Raw genomic sequence first — 24,555 nt, 5'->3', positions numbered from 1 at the left:
ATCCACAGAAGAGAAAGAGTGTCAACACTGTTTGGTGTAGTGGTTAAATGTGTGGACTCTTATCTGGGGAAACTGGGTTTGATTCCCCACTCCTCCACCTGCAGCTCCTGGAATGGCCTCGGGTCTGCCGTAGTTCTTGCAGAGCTGTCCCTAAAAGGGCAGCTTCTGGGAGAGCTCTCTCAGCCCCACGCACCTCACAGGATGTCTGTTGCGGGGGAGGAAGGTAAAGGAGATTGTAAGCTGCTCTGAGATTCAGAGTGGAGGGTGGGGTATAAATCCAATTCCTCCTCCACCCGGAGCCTGCTTGCAGGGTAGGTAGGGCGGAGTAGAAACCAACTAAATCGAAATAAAATAAATAGTGGTTGCGGTTTTGATCGCACCTTGTGTGTTTCTGTGTGGCGTTAGGCAAACTTTCGATCTTCACTGAACTCTTCCTAACCGGAGGCTCCTGAGTAGCAAGAAGCGGCAGAGCGTGAGGGGGGAAGAGCCAGTTGGGGTCCATCCAGCTTGGCCTAACTCTGAAAGACAGACCCAGGAAGCTGTCTGAATGTTCTGCGCTCTCTTGCACCATCACTCGCCCCGGCATGGCTTAGGAGCGCTAATCCAATCAAGGCCAGCCAGGAACAGCAGCTCTACCTGCCTGGGTGAGCCTGGAAGAAGTTTGGCTTCTCACTGACAAGCAGGGGTGGAATTCTAGCAGGAGCTCCTTTGCATATTAGGCCACACCCCCTAATGTAGCCAATCGTGCATCCAGCTCCCAGCCCTGGGCGGTGCCTTTCTGGGACCGGCCCAACAGGTGAAGAGTCTGGGGGTGATTCTGGACGCCTCCCTCTCCATGGAGGCCCAGATCACAGCGGCTGCTAGGTCTGCCTTTTTCCATTTACGGCAGATCAGGCAGCTAGCACCATACCTATCCCCCCAAGACCTGGCTACAGTGACCCATGCAATGGTGACTTCCAGGCTGGACTACTGTAACTCGCTCCACGCTGGCCTACCCCTGAAACTGATCCGGAAACTGCAGCAGGTGCAGAATGCGGCGGCTCGCCTGCTGACTGTATCACCTGTACAGGTGAGCATACGGCCGGCGCTCCGTGACCTACACTGGCTGCCTACATCAGGGGTGTGTGGCCTAATATGCAAAGGAGCTCCTGCTAGAATTCCACGCCTGCTGACAAGTATAAGGAAGAGGGTTTTTTTTGGGGGGGGGAGGCGGGGGGTTGTATTTATACGTGCATGTGTGTGTGTCCATGTGTGAGTGTCTGCATCCAGAAGCCATGGCAACCTTTGGTGACTGACCCCTATTGGAGGCCTGGAGGATATTCACAGATGTGGCTGAATCAAGCCTGCCTCTGCCCTCTCGACTGCTGGTATTTCAAGGACGTCTCCCATCCAAATACTAGCCAGAGTTCTGAGTTCTGACGAGACTGGGGTTGCCTTGGCTAACCAGGTCAAAACTAGGAAGAGGCTTTTTTTTTTAAAGAAACTTTGAGAAGAGACCAACACTTTGGGAACTGGCAGGCACGAGGCAGAGCACGCCGTCGCTCCGTGGGGACTGCTGCGGCTTTTGGTTTGGTGCTGCTCACATCCTTCTTTCTTCCTACGCAGATCCTACAAAAACATGGGGTCTCAGTGCTGCTCTCTCCTCCTGAGAAAGCGAGCCCTATACACAGCTGTGCAGGAATTGCTGCCAGCTCAGCAGCTGTGGAAGAAGGAAGACATTGTGCAAATTCTATGCGGTTCCTTCAGGCTAGGCTCATTGATTTCAGCAGGCTCTGGTGTACTTCGGCAAGGGCCTACGTCAGAGGTCCTTCTCCAGTAAGGTTGCCAGGTCCAACTCGAGAAATATCTGGGGGCTTTAGGGGTGTGGCCAGGAGACTTTGGGGGTGGAGCCAGGAGCAAAGTTGTGACAAGAATAATCGAAATCCAAAGGGAGTTCTGGCCATCACATTGAAAGGGACTGCACACGTTTTAAATGCCTTCCCTCCATTTGGAATTAATGAAGGATAGGGGCACCTTCTTTGGGGGGTCATAGAATTGGACCTCCTGGCCCAATATTTTTGAAATTTGGGGGGGGGGGGTGTTTTGAGGAGAGGTACTGGATGTTAAGCTGAAACTTTTGTGCCTCTACCTAAAAAAAACAGCCCCCCTCCAGAGCCCAGATAACCATGGATCAATTCTCCATTATTTCCTATGGGAATCAGTCTCCATAGGGAATAATGGAGTGCCCAGTAGACATTTCCCTCCCCCCTATTTTCTGATCAAAAGAGCCCCCTGGCTCAGAGCGGTAAAGCTGCAGTACTGCAGTCGGAGCCGTCTGCTCACAACTTGAGTTCGATTCCAGCGGGAGCTGGTTCAGGTAGCTGGCTCCAGGTTGACTCAGCCTCCCATCCTTCCGAGGTCAGTAAAATGAGTCCCCAGCTTGCTGGGGGGGGGGGGGGCGGGGGGCGGAAGTGTAATGACCAGAGAAGGCAATGGCAAGCTACTGCGTAAAAAGGTCTGCCGTGAAAACGTGAAAGCAGCATCACCCCAGAGTTGGAAACAACTGGTGCTTGCACAGGGGACCTTTCCTTTCCTATCTTCTGATGACCCTAAAGCCGGGGGGGGGGGGGGGCTCCAACCCAGGGGATTCCCTGCTCCCAGCTGGGGACCGGCAACCCTACAGTGTCTCCTTGCAGGGGGAAGAACTGTGGGGTCGCCACCTTGACTCTCTGCTACCTTCTTTTGGCATTGGTGCAGCCTTGGCTGCCTTGCCTCTCTCCCTGCCAGGGGAAAAGGGCCTTGCTTGGAAAGAGGAGGGCTTCCGCTCCAAGGTAATGCAACCGCGGGGGTGGGGTGGGGGGGCTGCCAGCTCAGCACTTTAGGGGGTGCCTGAGCGACTCTTTTGTTCTTCGCCAGTGAGCGACAGGAAATGCAACAAAGAGCTCCCACCGTTCCCATCATCCTCCACCCTGAACCTCTCCGGAGCGCAGGCCATTGATCGCCGATAACATCCAGGGTCTGAAGAGCAAAGGGTTGCCATTCCCCAGGTGGGTAAAGAGGAAACACCTGTGCTCCAAAATTCTTACTCACAAGGAGTTATTTCAGCGATTGACATTGATCTTAAGAAAGTGTTGCTTAATATAATATCTCATTCAATTCATATTTATTTTTATAATTTTTTTTCTATGCATTTATACTGTTCCCAAAAAAAGAAAATGACCATCTAATTTTTACACCTAAATTTTTTTTGGTAGAACATAAGAGAAGCCATGTTGGATCAAGCCAACGGCCCATCAAGTCCAACACTCTGTGTCACACAGTGGCAAAAAATTTTATATACGCACATACACTGTGGCTAATAGCCACTGATGGACCTGTGCTCCATATTTTTATCTAAACCCTTCTTGAAGGTGGCTATACTTGTAACTGCCACCACCTCCTGTGGCAGTGAATTCCACATGTTAATCACCCTTTGGGTGAAGAAGTACTTCCTTTTAATAAGAACATAATTTCACGCACAATCATATCATTAATACGAAAAGAAAACACAGAAGAGTTCAACAGCCTGCACTCAATATCCTGTTTGCTTTGAAGACTTCTTATTTCATCGGTCGAAGTCGCTGCACTTTAATAAATCTCTCTGTAGACGTGGTAATACAGCTAGGCCAAAGTCCCAATCTTCTCCAAAGTTACAAGAAGGTAATGTAAGAGACAGGACTCAGAAACTGCATTGACGTATATAGGATGACACGTGTTCTAGATAATCGCGTGTTTCGACATTCACTTCTTCTCGATCGCGATACTTCAGTTTTGGAACCAATGCCCAAAACGGCTATTCTTCAGTTGCTCCTTAGCGGCATTCGCGGTTCTCCAGGTGGGGGCAGGAATTTCCAAACCTGGAGCTGGGAATTCTTGTCAACTCCTCCAACCCCAAATGCCAACATTTATTCACAAGTAGTCCCAAACACTCCCCCGCTCCAAGCATTATAAATTGAATCTGGCTGCAGAAGAACCTCTGCAGAATCAGCTCCTCCCAGGGCCTGGAGATCTCCTGCTTTTACAATCGATGGGCTTTTTTTGTAGCAGCAACTCCTTTGCATATCAGGTCACATACCCCTGATGTAGCCAGTCCTCCTGGAGCTTATAGTAGCCCCTGTACTAAAAGCCCTGTAAGCTCTTGGAGGATTGGCTACATCAGGGGTGTGTGGCCTAATAGGCAAAGGAGTTCCTGCTACAAAAAAGGCCCTGGATCTCCAGCTGGCAGAGATCAGCTCCCCTGGGCAAAAAAAGAGAGGCTGCTTTGAAGGGTAGACTGCATGGCATGGTACCATGCTGAGGCTCCCCCCCTCCCCAACCCCCCCCCCTCTCCTGGCTTCACCCCCAAAGTCTCCAGGTATTTTTCAACACAGACCCGGCAACCCTATTGCTTGCAACTGCTGAGAGAAGACCCCCGAGCAAGCTGCTTTTGGGCTGTCGTTGCCCATAGGCCAGCATCAGCAAAAGCGCCACTCCAGTCTTCAATAGATGGACGTTCTTCCCATCATCTCCAGCCTGCAAAACTCGTCTGTGCTGCCTCCTTGAGACGGGGGCAACTGGAAGGCAGAGCCAGATTAACAGTTAGGCCAAGTAGGCACTGACCTATGGGCCCCCATGCTGGCTTCCCCTGCCAGTTTTCCCCCTGCATGCAGCCCTCCCAGCCTGCATACACAGCCAACAACTGAGCTGCTCTTTGCCCAGCTTGCCTGGTGTGGTTGCTGCCGGCATTGTCGCCAAGTTTGCCTCTCTCTGCCTCTCCTCTGCAGCTTTGTCAAAGGGGCTTTTTAGGAAGGTGTCTGCAGCAGGGGCAGTAGGGCGGGCACTTAGACTCTGAGATAACTTGCGAGGGCCCCCCCCAAGATTTTGACTGTATAATATAGTGGGTTCTATGCATGGCAGAGTCTCAGAGTAAGTGATAACAAGCTCTTTAATAGGAATCAAATAATAATAATAATAATAATAATAATAATAACAATAATAATAATTTTTATTTATATCCCGCCCTCCCCGCAAAGCAGGCTCAGGGCGGCTAATAATAACACGTCACAGTACAAGACTGGCTTTGGGGCCCACGGGCCGAACTTATATACATCTCTGGGTTCCCGCACAAGCACGTTATTGGGTCATTCAAACCGGTGGGGGCTTGTGATTGGTCTTGGGCTGCGGGGGTTTGAATCCTGCAGCCCTTTGTTCCCAAGTCCCCAAGCTCAGTCAGTATGGCTCCAATGAGCCAGGAGGAAACACCAAAGTCTTCCCTTGAGTCCACATACATAACAGACTGTCTAGGGGCTTCCACAGGGTTTAATCCAGCACTGCCGGAAGGGCTCTGAAGCCCCATTGACCAGCCCTACAGGTCTGCCTGACTCCGTTCCTTCCAGCGCACGACCTAGGCCCTGCCCTGCACAATAGTCTGACCTCCAAGGTCAACCTGTAGTAGTGTTTTGACTATCTCAACACTTTTCTTGCTGATCACGCATGTTTTCCTGTTGTGTGAGCTCATACCAGATTTGGCTATTGGAGAACTCTGATTATATAAGGCTTTTCTTTTGTCTTTGACAGCTAATTAAAACAGTGTTAGAAGCATTCAAGTTATTGCCTTCTAATATAGATTAAGAGTTCAATTCGGCCTTCTAATCTTGCTTTTTCAAAGGTAATGAGCACCTATTGGATGTATGCTTAGATGTACCTGTTTGATTATTGCATTAGAACTTAAGAACCAGTCATTTATCTTGATGATAACCACATGTTTAGGTTAGAAGAGATTTGCATAAGATATGACTGCTAAATTTCTATTTAAAAATTGCGTTGATGAGATAAGAAAATCCGATTTCTCTGGATTAAACTCTCAGAAGATATTAGGTGAGATTTCTGTGGGTCTCTGTGTGTGGGTCTTGGATTTATAGAAAAATTCCTACAAGCAGTTTAAGACAAAACTCTGAAAGCTGGTTTGCTTTAAATTTTACTTACTATAACATGGTTGAGAAATGTTATGAGCTTTGATAAATTTGGCATTTGTTTCTGCAGTAGCTAAAGGGTTAACTTTCACTTGTTGGTATTTTCTAACATCTTGTCTAATAAAGAGAATTATTTGCTTTATCAGTAAAAGGTAAAATCTCTGAAAGTTTTTTGACTGGTTTGCTGGTCAGTTCAAAGAAGAGAACTCACAAATAATTCATTTGTCCTCTTAAACTAAGTGTTGCAAGACAACTTTTATCAGCTAGAATCAAGATTGGCCAAACTGCAACTCAGGAGTCACTTGTGGCTCTTTCACACATATTGTGCAGCTCCCAAGATCAAGGAGGAACTTAAGGCAGGCTTACTCTTGAGTAAGCATGCTTAGCATCAGGACCTCAGTCAGCCTCTGAACACTGACCCATAGGTAGGTGACTATATCTGCCATATGTGAAGCAGGGAAGGAGATGGAAATAAGCAGGCTTGCAAGCTCTTCTCTACCACAGAGGCCACCTGGAGACCTAGAACAGGGAAAGAGAACACTAGAGCCCAGGGAGCCACTGGAACAAGGGACAGAATTAAAAAGGGTGGTGAAGGGTTCCCCTCTAAGTTTCATCAAAGCTCTTGTAGGAGCTGTATTTACTAACTTTGGTGTCAAGGCAAAGAGAGATGCATAATGATGGAAATGGTGGTCAGTGATTTATATGGTGTGTTTCCTTCTCCCACTGGAGCAAAAAAATTTTTTTCCCCATATCCTTTCCCTATGCTGGTCTTATGGAAACTGTTATTCCCAGCTTTTGCTTTTTTTAAAAAAAGTCTTCTAGCACGGTCATGTTGTAAAGTGCATACAAATGTATTTTATCTTTCTGTGCAAATAAAGTATTAAGAGTTTTAATAAAAATTTGTGTGTAAATATTTGTTCATGTCTTGTGGCTCAAAAACATCAGATGTTTATTCCATGTGGCTCTTACGTTAAGCAAGTTTGGCTACCCCTGAGCTAGATTCTGGAGGTATCTGAGTCTAAATTTTATAATAGACTAATTCTTATAGACTTGATTAATCCACCTTGCATAGCCAGAGCGCCCCTCTCCCCACAAAAATATATATATATTTTTTTACATAAAAAGCCAGTTCGTACTGTTAATCTGATACATTTTTGGCCCTGGATTGGCCAGTTACAGCCTCCTTTCAACAAAATTGATTGCATTCTCTGACTCTGTGTCATTTGCCATCAGAAACTGCATCAGAAGCTAAGCAGGGTCAGTATTTGGAAGGGAGACCACCAAGGAAGGTTCTGCAGAGGAAGGCAATGACAAATCATCTCTGCTCCTCCCTTGCCTTGAAAGCCCTTGATGGGGTTACCATAAGTTAAAAGCTAAGCAGTGTGGAAGGGAGACCACCAAGGAAGGCTCTGCAGAGGAAGGAAATGACAAATCATCTCTGCTCCTCCCTTGCCTTGAAAGCCCTTGATGGGGTTACCATAAGTTAAAAGCTAAGCAGTGTGGAAGGGAGACCACCAAGGAAGGCTCTGCAGAGGAAGGCAATGACAAATCATCTCTGCTCCTCCCTTGCCTTGAAAGCCCTTGATGGGGTTACCATGAGTTAAAAGCTAAGCAGGGTGGAAGGGAGACCACCAAGGAAGGCTCTGCAGAGGAAAGCAATGACAAATCATCTCTGCTCCTCCCTTGCCTTGAAAGCCCTTGATGGGGTTACCATAAGTTAAAAGCTAAGCAGTGTGGAAGGGAGACCACCAAGGAAGGCTCTGCAGAGGAAGGCAATGACAAATCATCTCTGCTCCTCCCTTGCCTTGAAAGCCCTTGATGGGGTTACCATGAGTTAAAAGCTAAGCAGGGTGGAAGGGAGACCACCAAGGAAGGCTCTGCAGAGGAAAGCAATGACAAATCATCTCTGCTCCTCCCTTGCCTTGAAAGCCCTTGATGGGGTTACCATGAGTTAAAAGCTAAGCAGGGTGGAAGGGAGACCACCAAGGAAGGCTCTGCAGAGGAAAGCAATGACAAATCATCTCTGCTCCTCCCTTGCCTTGAAAGCCCTTGATGGGGTTACCATGAGTTAAAAGCTAAGCAGTGTGGAAGGGAGACCACCAAGGAAGGCTCTGCAGAGGAAGGCGATGACAAATCATCTCTGCTACTCACTTGCTTTTGGCCAAAAAGATACCACAAGAATAGAAGCCTACTGCTTAATGAATGAACCTCCAGCATTGTGGCATTCGGGTGAGACAGCCCCTGCATGAACAGTGTAGGCAGTGCAATACAGAAAGGAAGCAATCCTGTCTCAGTGTTTGGAGTCATCAATGGCAGGTTAGAACCCCAAATAATGGTACCCTCATCTAGACCCATGTTTGAATTCCCACATCGCCGATGCTGGGTGACCTTGGGCCAGTCACATACTCTCAGCCAGAAGGAAGAGGAGGATATTGGATTTATACCCTGCCCTTCACTTGGAGTCTCAGAGCGTCTTACAATCTCCTTTCCCTTCCCCTCCCCACAACAGACACCCTGCAAGGTAGGTGGGCTCTGAGAGAGCTCTTTCAAGAACTGCTCGAGTGAACACCTCCCAGAGAACTGTGACTGACCCAGTGTCACTCCAACAGCTGCAAGTGGAGGAGTGGGGAAATCAAACCGTTCTCCCAGTAGAACAAAGCAGTAGACAAGTGCACCTTTAAGACCAACTAAGTTTTATTCAAAATGTAAGCTTTCGTATTCTCTTAAGCAGACTTCATCAGACAAAATGGGAATGGAAGCAGCAACTCTTAATATAAGTTGGCAGTGTAGAATCATGGGAATGTTTTTTAGCAGATTAAAAGAATCGCAAATAGGGATCTTTGTTTGTTAGTGTTAGGACAAAGCAGGGCTGAAAAAACACTGGAGGGTGATAAAAAGCAGACTGCTGTTGTAGGTGCGAAGTGCCATAAATCTAGGTAACATTCTGGCTTTATACGAAAGCTTACATTCTGAAGAAAACTTAGTTGGTCTTAAAGGTACACTTGTCTACTGCTTTGTTCTATTGCTTCAGACCAACATTGCTGCCTACTGGGACTTGTTCTCCCAGGTTAGAGTCTGTGCTCTTCACCACCACGCCAAACTGGATCTCATCAAACGTACCCCACAGGGTGATGGTAAGGATAAAACAGAGGTGAGGAGAATGCTGAATGCTGCCCTGAGGCCTCACTGGGGAGAAAGGTTGGGTATAAATGCAGTAATTAAAAAAAAACATTACCCATATACTGTAAATTAATGTCCATCATTCATTCATCCTGTGGAAAAGTGAAGCACCTCTCTTAGGGAGACGGCTGCCATCCCATCAGTGAGCTTTCCTGCCAAAAGGTCCATGTCATGGGATCGTGAAACTCTAGTACTGAGATTCAGAGGTTTACTGCCTCTAGGTATGGAGCAAAACAAAGTCAGAGTCAAGTTGCACCTTTAAGACCAACAGAGTTTTATTCAGAACGTAAGCTTTCGTGTGCTCCAAGCACACTTCATCAGACGAGGAATCAGGTATCGTGAGCAGAGCTACATAGAGCTGGTAGGCAGTGGTTTAGAATGCAAAAAGGTACAAATTTAAGATCCAATGACAGAGTACTAAAATTAACAAATTGAGCAAACCTTTGATCTGGGTGGCATGAGTATGAGAAAGCAATAAAACAGCAATATGTCAGAATGTGAGGATGTCTGCCAATCGCCCCACCATATAAGCCTGGGTCAAAAAGAGGGCACCACTCTCTCAGACATTTTTTCCATCCACTATTATGTCATTGGATCTCAAATTTGTACCATTTTGCATTCTAAACCACTGCCTACCAGCTCTATGTAGCTCTGCCCACCGTACCTGATTCTTCGTCTGATGAAGCGCGCTTGGAGCACACGAAAGCTTACGTTCTGAATAAAACTTTGTTGGTCTTAAAGGCGCACTTGACTCCTACTTTGTTTTAGTGCTTCAGACCAACATGGCTGCCCACTTGGATCTATCTAGGTATGGCGGTTCCCTTTAGTCACCCTGGTCCTCTCCTCCACTAATCTGGCCAATCCCCTTTAAAAACCACAGGATATTCAAAAGAACAAGCTGCAAAATCCAGATAGGCAAACTGACTGACATCCAAGAGAGCTGGTGTATAGTTCATCTACATTGGTGCGCCAATCGCTCCAGGTTGTACAACCAAAAGTAAAGGCATGGCTTTTGAATAAGAGGGCATAAGAGATATTGAAATAGTCTCTGTCCACTAGAGGGCATAAGAGATATTGAAATATTCTTCTACTGGAGAGCTTCCGTATTACTGCTCCTGTTTTGACCATTTCTCGCTATAGGCGTGCCTTTATTTATGCTGGCGCACCTTAAAGCCCTACCATTTAGACTTTTGCAAGGGAGATATCTTAAGATGCTCTACTCTGATAGAAGATGTTACTGTGGAGCAGGTGACACCCTGTATCACATGACCTTTGAAAGTAATCTACTTTTCTGAGTTTATACATCTTTAATTCTTCCTTTGCTAGAAAACATAGATCATATTGGAGTCATTAGCTCTTTTATTAGAAGATAATAGCAGACCCATCACTCTTTTGGCTGCAAAATTTTATGCATCTGTGATAGATTTTTACATCCGTTCAAATGGGATCGAACTTTTTACATATTGTAGCAATCTGCTTTGAACTAATAAGAAGCAGTATGAGGTAGGTAGGTAGGTAGATAGTAATTTAATTTTTGAAGGTCATGAGCCATGCACTAGTAACCATTAAAGACATGCCAGTTTCTAAGCAGATAACTGCATATGGGACACATTTTGGCATGCCCAGAATTTTACGCAAGAATTTGGATTGGACACGTTTGATAGTTTATGTTTGTGCTTTTCCTGATGTGTATGTATGCAATCGTTCAATTTGATCTTTTTTTTAAACAATTTGCTCTGATATATACATCTATATATTTTATGCCAATAAAGGCTAACTTGACTTGAACTTGACTTGACTTTAATTTTTGTTTAAAGTCTCCCTGTTATCGTAATTGAACTTGGCCTCCATCAAAGAAAGTGGCTTCATATTCGTCGTGCCAATGGTTAAAAATAGCCGGGATTGCATTATTATTAATTTATGAGGTGCTTAATGTAAGCAGTGGGCCGGCTCTCTTAATTTTTCAAATGGCTAGGGCTTCGAACATATATTTACATCATAGGGATACCACCCAGTCCAATGGAATGGCATTTAATTTCAGTTGATTTTTAAAATATCTATTTATAATTAAAATATACAACCAGTTTATAATCTATGAATAATAATGACCAAATCAGAAGTGGGCTAAAACATTGAATGAAGGATGTGATTGTCTAGACTGGCCCAACTATGAGACGGTCCATTCTGTCTCCAAAAATGGAAGCCATTTTTCTAGGTAGGGGGAAGGACTGTTTTCTGATTCGTTCATATTTTTCAGCAATTTTATCAAAAATAAAATAGCCAGGATTGCATTATTATTCATTTGCGAAGTGCTTAGTGTAAGCAACAGGCCGACTCTCCTAATTTTTCAAATGGCTAGGGCTTCGAACATATATTTACAATATTAAGGATTCCACCCAGACCAATGGAATGGCATTCAATTTCAGTTGCTTTAATGGAAAAGCTAAAGCAGAGGCGTCAGTCTCTCCAGCTGAAAACAATGAACATTAAAAATTTAAAAGTTAACTTGTACCAGGTCTTGCTCGATATTAAATAACACATTACATTTTATTAATATGTGAATGTTTAGCTCCAGGCTGAGTTTTCAGTATTGCAAGGAGTTCCTCCCTATGCATGGAGGAAGGAGGATGTCAAATGGGAGTGAATCAGCAGTCAAGAGACCTGGAAGTCAGACAACTGCTCCTGGAGCTCCCAGATTGCAACCAGGCTGTCTGAGCAGCTGGCCAGACAGACTGGAGAGTTTTGCAGGGAAGTCGGAGGGGGAAAAGAGCCCTGTGGCACAGAGAGGTAAGCTGCAGTATTGCAGTCCTAGCTCTGCTCATGACCTGAGTTCGATCTCGGCGGAAGCTGGGTTCAGGAGCCAGCTCAAGGTCGGAAACAACTGGTGCTTGCACAGAGGACTACCACAGAAGCTTGCCTTTAGGGGAAGCAAGAGACAGCTAATGATCTGGCCCCCAGGCTGCATGTTTGACACCCCTGTTCTAAACCAGGGGTGTCAAACATGCAGCCCAGGGGCTGAATCAGGCCCCCGGAGGATTCCTATTAGGCCCCTGAGCAACTGGCTCTTGTCTGCTTCCTTCTCCCTCTCTCTTGCTTCCTTCTGCATCTCAGCTTGCTTTGCAAGTTTGCTCAACCGCACAGGAGCTATTTTTATTTATTTATTTTATTCGATTTATATCCCGCCCTCCCCACCGAGGCGGGCTCAGGGCGGCTCACAACAAAAAAAAGCTAACAAAGATCAATTTAAATACGTTAATAATTATACAATAAAATACATATTGAACAAAACCTCGATTTTCTCCATTGGTTGAGGCTCCCCCCCCTTATAGTCCCCTGGGAAGGGAGGGAAAGAGCCAGAGCTTCCTTTGCCCAGTTCCCTAGATCCCATGGAGAAATACAAAGAAAGCACCTTTAAGACCAACTAGTGCTAATGTTTTAAGAACGTTTTAATTTTTTTTAAAAAAAAATCTTTAGTCATGTTTGTCTGTGTCCTTTAAAAAATTTATACCTCTGCTACCTAATCTTAAATAGGTACACACATGGCCCAGCCCAAGAAGGGCTCATTTATGTCGGATCCAGCCCTCATAACAAATGGGTTTGACAATGCTGTCTTAACTGTTCCTGAACTTATTTTGGTTAACTGTTTTGGTGTATTGGCTGTAGGTTTACTCCCCCCCCCCTTTTTTTGAGGGGACGGGGTCTGGACAGAAGAGGCCAGTCTGGTTGTCACATTGGCCCCGGGCAGCTAGAAGGAAGAAACACAAACTCAGGTAAAAACAGATTCAAGTGGATAGTTGTGTTGGTCTGAACAAAGTTTGGGTCCAGTGGTACCTTTTAAGACCAGCAAAGTTTAATTCTGGGTATTAGCTTTTGTGGGCATTACCCAGAATTAAACGTTGTTGATCTTAAAGGTGCCATTGGACCCAAACTTTGTTCCAGTTAATAACAGTCATCTATAAGGCTGACTCGATGATGTATGAAGTAACTTGTCATTATTAGGAGGAGAGAGGCCCCTTAGCAACAGGCATGCGTAAGCAGTAGCGGACTGGGCGTGGTCGTCAGTTTGCCCAAAGGCAAGTGGACCCCGTAGGCCCCTGATGAAGTGGGCCCCCTTAAACATTAGACAATATGTTAATATTAATGACCTTTTGGTAGCTTGAAAATATAATAGAAGTCCAAATATTATTACTGTAACGCAGCTAAAATTTGCGTTGTATTTAGGGTTGCCAGCCTCCTGGGATCTTCCTCTTTTGCAACCGATCTCCAGCTAGGAGAAATCAGCTCCCCTGGAGAAAATGCAATCTGTATTTGCATTGAATAGTTACTGCATACTGCCAGTAATATGTACAATACATGTTCATTGCAATTACTAAATATATATACACATTTATTTCGCAAAAGTTTTCATTGTACCTTTTTCCCACTTAACTTATTTTTGGAAAATTTTTATTTATTGCGTATACAAATTAAATGATAAGGCTTATAGCGGCCGGTAGGCCCCCCTATGTCTCCTGGCAACGAGTATTTTTAAACCCAGCCCGCCACTGTTCCTAAATTCTGTATTCTTAAACAGAACAGGACGCAGGCGCATCCAGACATGACACAATACACGAAACAATGAGCGGCCTTGCAGGGAAGCAAGGCCAAGGTCGTCCCGGGAAGGCAGAGCCCGGCGGGGGCAGCACCTGACGCGAGACCGGGCGGTTGGAAGAACCGCCCCGGCCTTCTGCGCTCGCCTCGCCGCGGCCTCGCCCTCAGGCGGGCCAGACCCGGTGCACCAGTGCGAGGAAGCCAGGCGGCGGCGGCGTCTGCTTGCTCGGGCGGGCGGGCCAGAAGGCGGGCTTCCCCACAGGCCGCGCCGCCGAGGGGCGGAGACCGACCGGGGCCGGGCCTACTCCGCGCCGCCCTTTCCTCCTCCTCCTCCTCCCAGCTGCCGCTCGATGCCGGGCCCGGGAGCGGCTGCAGGGAGGCGCCGACCGAGACGCGGCAGCCCGGCTGGGCCTTGGCTCCGGACCGTGTGAGGTGAGGAGAGATGAGGGGGTGGGCGGGGAGGAGGCCCTGCGGCCTCGGCTGCTGGGGGGGGGGGGGGCTGGGAAGGGGCGGTGGGGCGACCTGGGCAGTGGGGGGGTCTTTTTTTGGTATGTCTGGGGAGAGAAGGAGCTCCGTGCCCACGCCCCTCTGCGGGCTCTTTCTTGGGCGCGCGTCGTGCCCGCTTGTGAGAATGGAGGTGGCGGCAGCTACGAGCACAGACAGCTTCAAGAGGGGATTGGATCAGCCTATGGAGCAGAGGTCCATCAGGGGCTGTTAGGCACAGCGTATTGTTGGAACTCTCTGTCTGGGGCAACTTGGTGCTCCGTATTCTTGGTGCTTGGGGGGGGGGCGCCACAGTGGGAGGGTGTCCTGGCCCCACAGGTGGGCCTCCTGATGGCACCTGGGTTTTTGGCCACTGTGTGGCACAGAGTGTTGGACTGGATGGGACACTAGCCTGATCCAACAAGGCTTCGCTTATGGTCTTATGTGTGCGGCAGTGATGCTCTGTATTCTTGGTGGGGCAGCAGTAGGAGGGCTTCTAGTGGCCTGGCCCCACGGGTGGACCTTCTGATGGCCCTTGGTTTTTTTGGCCACTGTGTGACCCAGAGTGTTGGACTGGATGGGCCATTGGCCTGATCGGACATGGGTTCTCTTATGTTCAGGGGCACATGCAGGCGAGGAAGCGCCCACTCTGGGCTGTGTGTAGACTCTGATCCGTCGGGGCTGTGCTTAGCAGAGAGAGAACATTGCCCCCTTCCTGCCTTTCTCTCTCTCTCTCGTTCTCCACCCCCCCCCCCCGCTCAGGTGTGTTGCGTTCACATGCCCCCATGGATTACAGAAGCAGACCCTCCGACTTGTGTGGTCTGAATGGCAGGCGGTTAATTCTGGGTGATCTGCAGGCCACAGCTGGAAGTTGGCAGCAGGTAGATAATTCCGGGAGATCTCCAGGTGACACCTGGAGGTTGGCAGCAGGTAGATAATTCCCTGGGAGATCTCCAGGTGACTCCTGGAGGTTGGCAGCAGGTAGATAATTCCAGGAGATCTCCAGGTGATGCCTGGAGGTTGGGAGCAGGCAGTTAATTCTGGGAGATCGCCCTGTCAGACCTGGAGGTTGGCAGCAGGTAGGGAATTCTGGGAGATCTCCAGGCTGCACCTGGAGGCTGGGAGCCGGCAGTTAATTCTGGGAGATTTCCTTTGACATATCTGGAGGTTGGCAGCAGGTAGATCATTCCAGGAAATCCCCAGGCTGTACCTGGAAGTTGGCAGCCCCTGTGTGGCCTGAGCTGGGCTTTGTGCCTATGACTTTCACACACGGCCCTGGGATATGACTCCCATTAAGTCGGGAGGTGGGTGGCAGACCACAGCCCCACCAAAAATAGGTAGCTATACACACATTGCATTGTCAAGGGAAGAGCGGGTTGACACCCCCACCCTGCACTGCCTTCTATGTTTATGCAGCTCTACCTGCATGGGGGTCTGAAGGGGGTAAATCCTAGTTTTCGAGGCGTGTTTGTGTTGTCTGAATGATATGCAGAACACCGGGTGAGCTGAGGCCTGCAGGTGGAGGTATTTGTGGGTGTGGACACAGTGTGCATAGCGCTGTGTGTTCTCCATGCCATCCCCCCCCCCCCAATCTTTCTGACTTTTCATGAAAGGTCATAGATGCTTCAGTATGTTATATGTACAACTCTCTGCTGTCAACTTGGAGGCAGGGGCAGGGTACTAAAGTGCGTGTGTGTTATTCTCCTGCATCAGGAAGACAGGAGTTAAAGAGGGTAATTGGATGTGCTTGCTAGACAATGCCTTGTGTGTCCGTCGCATCCGTAGAGTTCTTGGGAGCCCTTTGTGTATGCGTACTGTGCCAGTTGTTTCCAGGCTGTTTGTATGCGTACTGTTTGTATGCGTACTGTGCCAGTTGTTTCCAGGCTGATTTGTGTCATATCCCAGGCTGTGTATGGAGAACGTTGTGTGTTCACATAGCATACGTGCCAGTTTTCTGAGATGCTGGCAGAAGTGAGATACGAGTGAGTGAGATTCTCTCCCCCACCCCCTCTCCCCAGTTCCTTGTAGTTGTCATCGTGTTGGTATTCAGCCCTTGTGGGGTTTGTTGTCCTTCCTCCAGAGCCTTTCTTGAGCATGTATCTACTTCACCAGTTGTGCTTGCAGTTTTGGGGCCCTCGATGGGGATGGGGGTGGGGTTCTGTAGTAATTGGGGGAGGGACCCGGTTAGCTGATCTAGGCCTGACTGCAGCTTCCCGCTTGCATTTTGGCCCTGCTGCTGGAGCCTGGAGGCAACCTACCTTGGTGTCTCCTTGAAAGGGCAGTGGTGGCTTTGTGTACAAAGCAAGCAGGGCAAGGGCTGTGTTTGAACTCTGCCAAGTGGCATTTGCTGCATAGGTAGAACATAGATCTGGAGGTGCAACTGGGGTCATCGTCAGGAAGATGGAAATCTGATGGAGTCGCTGCACCAAGCTGGTATTCTGACTGTGATATGCCTCACTCTTTTTTTTTGAGCTGGGCACACTAAAAGGCTTTGCCCTCTAACTTTTCTGTCTTTTTGCCCTCCAGGTTTTCTTTTTGAGTTCTCCTCTTCTGTGATGGTATGCTTTTTATCACTGGCACTATGGTTGTAACAAAAAGGGTATGGTCTTGTTACCCCCAAGCCATTTGGGGCACATTCTATTTGGATGGGCGCATGGCATGCTATATTTTTGGCATGCGCGTTGAAGCTATCAAGGGGAGTAGCGTCTCTGCTCTGGCAGATGTACTTAACTGTGGATGTGGTTGTGTCTAGGATACCCTATTGTGTAGATGATGGTGTCTAGGATACCCTATTGCATACTCCCATTGTTCAAAATGTGTGTGAAATGGCACCAGAGGTTTACCTCCACTTGCACCTGCTGGAATGGCCTTGGGTCAGCCATAGCTTTCACAGGAGTTGTCCTTGAAAGGGCAGCTGCTGTAAAAAGCTCTCTCAGCCCCACCTACCTCTGTGTCTGTTGTGGGGGGAGGGGAAGGTAGAGGTGACTGTGACTGCTCTGAGACTCTGAGATTCAGAGTATGGGGCGGGATATAAATCCAGTATCTTCTTCTTACTGTGCTTGTTAGCTGGCTTTGAGCTTAGAGCAGTTTTACATATTTTGCAGAGCAAATCATTCTGCCTTCCTGGCTTTGTCATATTCATGCTTCATTCTCGGGGTACATCTAAAATAAATGTATAATGCATGAAGGGGTTACTGTGGGTAGCAGTGAGGGTTGGGTCTTGTCTGCCTTCTCTAAGCGACAGCAAGAGAGTTCGTGTGAACAAAGCAAAATGACATTAAGAACTCCTGTACTGGTCATGCAGGAAGCTGTGTGACTTCCACTACTACACTTTGCACACGTTTTGTCAGCAGAAGCGCATGCTGTAATGCAGCAGGCCAAAGTCTCAGCGCTGCTCTTCGCTTGGATCCCGCCTGCGGGAGAGCTGTCATCTCTGAGGTGGGTACAGGAGCCACGTGGAGGGCAAAGTTGAGTCCTGTTCCAGCGACATTCAATTTTTAACAGAGCGCAAACTTCTGTTTGTTTGTTCCTGAGCTTGTGAATCAGACAGGAGTCGAATAGCATGAACCGAAGGGCGCATGCGTGTGACCTGGGTCTCGCATGGGGGAGATTTCTAGAGCAGCCTGTGACCAGCCAGAACACACTCCATTGTTTGCAGAAATGCAAGAGAGTCGGCCCGCAAATGCTAACTTAGGATAACGCCGTACGAAAGGATGGGGCACGGGGCCAGTGGGGTGATCTGGGAGGTGCGTCGTTATCATTGGTAACGCATCTGTCTCTTCTCTCCTTTCAGTTGTCAACTTGCAGTCGTTGCAGCACATGTTGAATGTGAGCTGGGCCAGCTCCTTTGGCAGCCGGTTAAGCCAAGCTGTGCTTTGTGCTTCTTCTGCGTCACCACTTACCGTGTTCATCCTTCCCGTGGGCGTGGGTGCGACCTGGATTGCCTCTCGGTGTGCGGGGGGGGGGGGAGAGTTCTGTCTGGGGTGTCTGGAATGCAGGTTTTCTCCCTTGTCACCGTGGCCTCCCTTGGAGAGGGGTGGAGTGCAGGTATGCAAACAGATCTGTGGATCCTTCAGACTTGTTTGCCAGTTCAGAGGCCTGACGTTCCTGTTTGGGGTGAAGGGAGCTGCTTTCTTGGCTGGCTTTGCTTTTTTTTTTTTTACCTCCTTAGCTGAGGATCCGCCGCTTAAAAGGTAGCAAATCTAATTCTGGTTTCATTGGTAATCAGGTCTTCCTGGGATATGATTTGTTGTTGCTGCTTTTGGGAGGGGGAAGCTCTTCTGCTCCAGCAACTCCTTGTCTTGGCACAAGAGACGGTTGTCTTGTGTGCTGGAATATGTGCCTGTGGGATGCTTTGTGTGTTGCCACAGGGACCCAGTGTCCAGAAAGGAGTTGTTATGTTGTTGTTATGTTGCCAACCTGCGGAACTGGATGGATAGAAGGGAGGAGGAATAAGGAAGTAAATGTCCGGCTGGCTTGAAGATCCTCCTCCGTCGGCTTTGTATCGCCAGCGGTGGCTAGCCAGTTGCTTCTGGGAAGTTTGCAAGCAGCAGGCTCCGAAGGCCATGTTCTCTCTGCCTTGTTTGGTTCCCAGCATCAGGTGCAGGCATACTGTGCCTGGCCTGCACCTTAGCTGATGCTAAACCTGTTCTTTCTCCCCAAGAGAATCCTGGGAATTGTAGTTTTGTGACGGGCTTTCTGTTTGTAATTCATCCTGCTGCTGAACTGAGCTTATTGATGTCGCTTGAAGTGCAGCCAGAAATTGCAACCGTGCCCAAGTGACTCTGCTTGACTTTTGGCAGAATATTACTCCTTTTTTGTTTAACTGATACTGGTTGCCAGTGAGTTTCCAAGCTCATTTGGAAAGTACCAGCCACAGTCTGTAAAGCCCTAAACCAGGGGTGGCCAAACTGTGGCTCTTTCACACATATTGTGTGGCTCTTGAAGCTTCCATTGCCCTGTCAGCCAGCTTGGAGAAGGCGTTTCTCTTGTTAAATCACTTCTCCAAGTCAAGGCAGCTGGTGGCTTGGAGAATGCATTTAAAATTAAGGTTCCTTCCTTCCTTCCTTCCTTCCTTCCTTCCTTCCTTCCTTCCTTCCTTCCTTCCTTCCTTCCTTCCTTCCTTCCTTCCTTCCTTCCTTCCTTCCTTCCTTCCTTCCTTCCTTCCTTCCTTCCTTCCTTCCTTCCTTCCTTCCTTCCTTCCTTCCCTCCCTCCCTCCCTCCCTCCCTCCCTCCCTCCCTCCCTCCGATGTTCATGTCTTGTGGCTGTCAAACATCTGACATTTATTTGGTGTGGCTCTTACGTTAAGCAAGTTCAGCCACCCTGGCCCTAAACTGTCAGGGATCACGACCGCTCCTCCTGGTCACACCTGTCTTTGGCAAAGCAGTGCCTTCTTGTTTCCTATCCTTGCAAGACTGCAAACGAGAACTGTCCATCATGGGCTTTTTCTTCTTTTTTGTAGTTCTGTGATGTGGGTCAGTCTTCCAGAGCAGCGGTCCCCAGCCTTTTTGGCACCAGGGGCTGGTTTTGTGGAAGACAGTTTTTACACGGACCTGAGGGGAGGGACCTGATGGTTTCGGGATGATACAGTTGCGCACTTTATTTTTATTAGTTTGGTGTAGTGGTTAAGTGTGTGGACTCTTATCTGGGAGAACCAGGTTTGATTCCCCGCTCCTCCGCTTGCACCTGCTGGAATGGCCTTGGGTCAGCCATAGCTCTGGCAGGAGTTGTCCTTGAAAGGGCAGCTTCTGGGAGAGCTCTCTCAGCCCCACCCACCTCACAGGGTGTCTATTGTGGGGGAGGAAGATAAAGGAGACTGTGAGCCGCTCTGAGACTCTGAGATTTAGAGTGGAGGGCAGGATAGAAATCCAGTGTCGCCATCTTATTATTGTTACTACATTGTAATATATAATATACAACTCGCGGCCCGGTTGCAAACAGGCTACGAACCAGGACTGGTCCACAGCCCAGGAGTTGGGGACCCCTGTTGCAGAGGATACTAGAAGATCAGCATCCTTTTGCAGGTTCAGGGAAGGGAGGAAGGTAACATTGCACTTTGCAAAGGTAGGTAGGTTTTATTCGTGTTTCGAATAGATGAAGCAAATAGTTGCTGTTCGGTGTGCTCCCTGCCTGTGCTTGAGGGATCTTTGCAACGGTGTGAGTTTTCTGGTATAACAGGAAAATGTTCTGTTGCATTGAAAAGAATGTGATCTGCTTTAGCAGGTTTATTTTGGCTTGTGTTTAGTAAACAAAACTTCTAAGGCATACCACAGACAGATTTTGTGCCCTAACAGCAACAAGCGCTGGAACCGAAATATTTGGGGGGGAAAGTAGCTTTGAGTGCGGTTTAAATTGCCCTGTTCAGACAAACCCAAAAGTTTTAGGTGGAAATTACTGTTATTGGAATAATATTTGTACAAATGTAAAGTCAGTATACCGTGGGCTTCCCTTGCGTTGTTTAAATGTTAGTTTTTGCGTGTGCTTAAATTGTCGAGTCTCAGAGACGCCCGCTTCCCCAGTGGCCCAAGGAACCAACTCTAGACCCCGATAATTTGGACTGCAGCGTTGACAGCCCCTTTAAAGGGACACCCGCCAGCCAGCTGATTGATGGCTGGCCCTTTAATGGGCTGCGGGTCTGGTGAGCAGCCGTAGGTTGGTTGAGAAGCAGCAGGCGCAGGGCCTTTTTTTGAGCAGGAACACACAAGAACGCTGTTCCGGCTGGCTTGGCGTCAATAGGATTGCAAAGTGTGTGTTGGAAAGTGCCTGGAGACTTTGGGGGTGGATCCGGGAGAGGGCGGGGTTTGCGGAGGGGAAGGGCCTCAGCTTGGTACAATGTCATGGAGTCCACCCTTCAAAGCAGCCATTTTCTCCAGGGGAGCTGATTTATGCTGGCTGGAGATCAGTTATAAAAGTGGGAGAGCCCCAGGCCCCACCTGGAGGCTGGCAACCCTAGGCATTTGGGGATGTGGCCTAATATGCAAATGAGTTTCCGCAGGACTTTTTCTACAAAAAAAGTCCTGTGTGGAACAATGGTGACGTCAGGGGGTGTGGCTTAATATGCAAATGAGTTTCCACAGGGCTTTTTCTACAAAAAAGTCCCGCGCGGAACAATGGTGATGTCTGGGGTGTGTGGCTTAATATGCAAACGAGTTCCTCTTTATATAAAAAAAGCCTCTCGCAGGCCCATGCTGCGCCATAGTCCAACAGCCATGTGGAGCTCTTTTAAGGATTGCTTTACCCCACCTGAGGGCCACGGGGGGTGGGCACTGGGCCTGTGCTAAATCTGGCGAGGTCCTCTAAAAGAGGGGAGGCTGAGGCTGCTCTTTCAGCTTTCTGCTCTGAAGCCAGATGGGAGAGGAGAGGGTGAACCAAACTTGCTTCCCTCTGTGTCGGAGGCTGTAAGCTGGGCTTAGCATGGTTCTTGGGCTGAGGCCCTTACAAAGGCTTGGTTTGTTGGCACATTGTTCACATACTCCTGCCTGCAATATTGGCTCCCATTAACTTGTGACTTCACTATTATCACGCCACACAGTACTTTTTTCTGCTTAAGCATCATAGGGACGACTTCACGGTATCCGAGATCACTAAAAAGTTGACCGTACTTATGCAGACACCTTCCCCAGCTTGGGAAAAAGCCCGAGATGCTGCTCAGTGTGTTTGTGGGAAGCAGAACAAAAAGTAACCCCAATTTTGGTTTTGCTGGGTCTGATATGAAATGAGAATTTTCGCTTTGGTGTTGATTTGACCAATCAATCAGATAAATTCATAACAATTTTTTTTTAAAACTGCGGGTTTTTTTGTTTTGTCTTATTCCTACATCTTGGTTTACAAATCAATGAAACGTACATGACCTTTCTCACACACACTTCCTAAGGATAGACTCCTGAAAAAAACATAATTGCAAATGTGAAACTCCTGAGCTTGTCTAAGATCGTATTGGCCATGATATCTTCATTGCCACTAAGTAAGTTTATGAAACAATGAATCCTTAGAAATGGCAAACTTTCAGGGCCAGGAGGCAAATAAAGCTGTGGAAAATTTTCTACACCCCATATTTGCTTTGTCATGGCAGTGCTATAGCTCCTGAAAACCCCTCCCAAGGGAAATTTTTCTCACCTAATCCCTGCAGTCTTTGAGCAATCTGTTGGAAATAATTTGTAAAAGGTCCCCTGCGGAACTCTAGGTTGTCAAGGAAGCCGGTTTTGTTGGTGCTGGTTTATGTAGAAACTGGGCACAGAGTGGTAAAGCTGCAGTACTGCTGTCCTAAGCTCTGCTCACAACCTGAATTTGATCCCAGCAGAAGCTGGGTTTTCAGGTAGCCGGCTCCAGGTTGACTCAGCCTTCCATCCTTCTGAGGTCGGTAAAATGAGTACCCAGCTTGCTGTAGGTAAAATGTAGAGGACTGGGGAAGGCAATGGCAAACCACCCCATTAAAAAGTCTGCCGTGAAAACGTTGTGAAAGCAAAGTCACCCCAGAGTCAGAAACGACTGGTGCTTGCACAGGGGGACTACCTTGACCTTTTTATTAGCTACAATAGGCAGTTAAAACCTCCATGTTCTGAGGCAGTCTGTTTCCAAGTATCATATGCTGGGGGTTTGCAAACTGGAAAGAGCACCCGTTCTTTCTCTTGCTGGCTTCCTCAAAGCATCACTGGGTGCTGTTGATGAAGCAGTATTGCATTAGATGGGCCTTTGGGTATGATCCAGCAGGGCATCGTTTAATTGTTAGGGTTCTTGGTGGTGTGTCAGAGGCACTGGCTTACAAAGATCTTTAGAAACAATTACAGTGTTCGTGCAGACGTAGCTTTAGGTATGGCTGTACGAAGGGAAAGCCCAATAGCTGCCTCCTTTGGGCAGGGTGGTTAAAGTGCATTAAGGGGGTAATTCATTAGGACAAATTAATGGCAGGAGGCCGGAGGGAGGGGTGGGTGAGCGGGAACCTGTTTCAGACCTCCTGAGACTTTTCCCGGGCTGGTTTAATAACTCTTCTTTGGCCCTTAACCTCTCAGGCAGATGAAATCTTGCCCAGGTTGTGGGGCGCTTTGCGCCTACAGGGTGTTCTGGACGATAAGGCCTCTCTTATGGCCCTGCGGAAACGCAGGCTTTTGAAAGAGCCACTATTTCTCCTGCACCCTCCATAAATTCTGTTTGAAATTAAAACTACAGGGGCTAACAAGAGGATATTTTTGACAGCATCTATCTGAGCCCCCAATCCTTTTCTCTATGTAGGCTGGATGCAGGCACTCCCAATCTGGACGAGGAAAAGAGCCGAGTTGTTCTAGCAATGGGAAGAAGGCTCCATTTCTCCTTGGTCTCAGAGAAGCCTCATTTCCTTGAGCTTGAGCTACCAGGCGCAGCTTACTCAGCGTAGGGTCCCAAATCTAGGACGGCTCTCAGCTCATCTCTTACAGCTATTTAATAAGATCCAAGAGGGCAGCTGTGTTGGTCTGAAGCAGTTGAACAAAGCAGGAATCAAGTTGCCCCTTTAAGACCAACCAAGTTTTATTGAGAACGTAAGCTTTCGTGTGCTCTCTAAGCACGCTTCATCAGACGAGGGGATCAGGTATTGTGGGCTGAAATAAGGACACCCTGACCCTGGATGGTCAGAAGTCATTCTACTGCAGTAAGATTTGAGAACTGTAGCCAGGGCACTCCCCCCCACTCCCCTCCCAAGAACAGCCAGGTCCAAACTAAGCTGGGCTGCAGAACTCTCCAGACAGCCCTGGGCAAGTCGCTGTCTTTTATCCCCCTTGCTAAATTGTGGCAAGGACAAATGCCAGTGCAAGCTCCTTAGAGGACAGGTAGGTTGAAATCTTGAGGCTGGCAACTAAAAGAAGTGATCTAGGATTATTTTATATTTGGAAAAATATCTTCTTACAGTTCTCCAGCCCCGCCCCCCCAAATCTCAGGAAGCCTTCGTGAAGCGATGGTTTCCTATTGTTCCATACCTCTCTGACCTTGACATTTTGCCAAAAAACAAATTATAATCTGATATTTTTCAGTTTTCAAATTTTTTATTCGTTTCAGCAAAAGTAAGAGTAGGGGATAAGGGGAAATAGAAAGCACAATACATTCTGGCCTTATTTTACATAAAAATACCTTCAGATAATACAAGCTTAATTCTACAATGCTTTCTTTACATAAGTTGTCCCGTATTATTTTATCTAAACTAAACATCATCCATTTTAAAATTTTATAGTATAAATCTTTTGTTAAAATTATCTAATAGTTTTGACAATTCCAGTAAAGGTAATTTTATAATGTAAAATACAGGGGGGAAAAAAGAAGAAATAAGTTCACACCAGAGAATCTTAAGAGTCTTGAATGTCTAAC

General features: G+C 47.7%; 1 protein-coding gene across 1 annotated transcript in view; it reads left to right on the top strand.

Moving 5' to 3' along the window:
* Nucleotides 1-14,042: 14,042 nt before the first annotated feature.
* MYO18A (myosin XVIIIA) overlaps nucleotides 14,043-24,555 on the top strand; it is a 188,749-nt gene continuing 178,236 nt past the window's right edge. The window contains exon 1 of the mRNA XM_060259597.1: nucleotides 14,043-14,171. The gene's annotated coding sequence lies outside the window, so the exon portion shown is untranslated. The remainder of the gene's footprint in view (nucleotides 14,172-24,555) is intronic.

The sequence above is a fragment of the Heteronotia binoei genome, chromosome 18 (assembly GCF_032191835.1).
Source record: "Heteronotia binoei isolate CCM8104 ecotype False Entrance Well chromosome 18, APGP_CSIRO_Hbin_v1, whole genome shotgun sequence".
Classification (NCBI taxonomy): domain Eukaryota; kingdom Metazoa; phylum Chordata; class Lepidosauria; order Squamata; family Gekkonidae; genus Heteronotia; species Heteronotia binoei.
The sequence above is the reverse complement of the archived record's forward strand: the minus strand, read 5'-3'. Positions and strand labels throughout refer to the sequence as shown.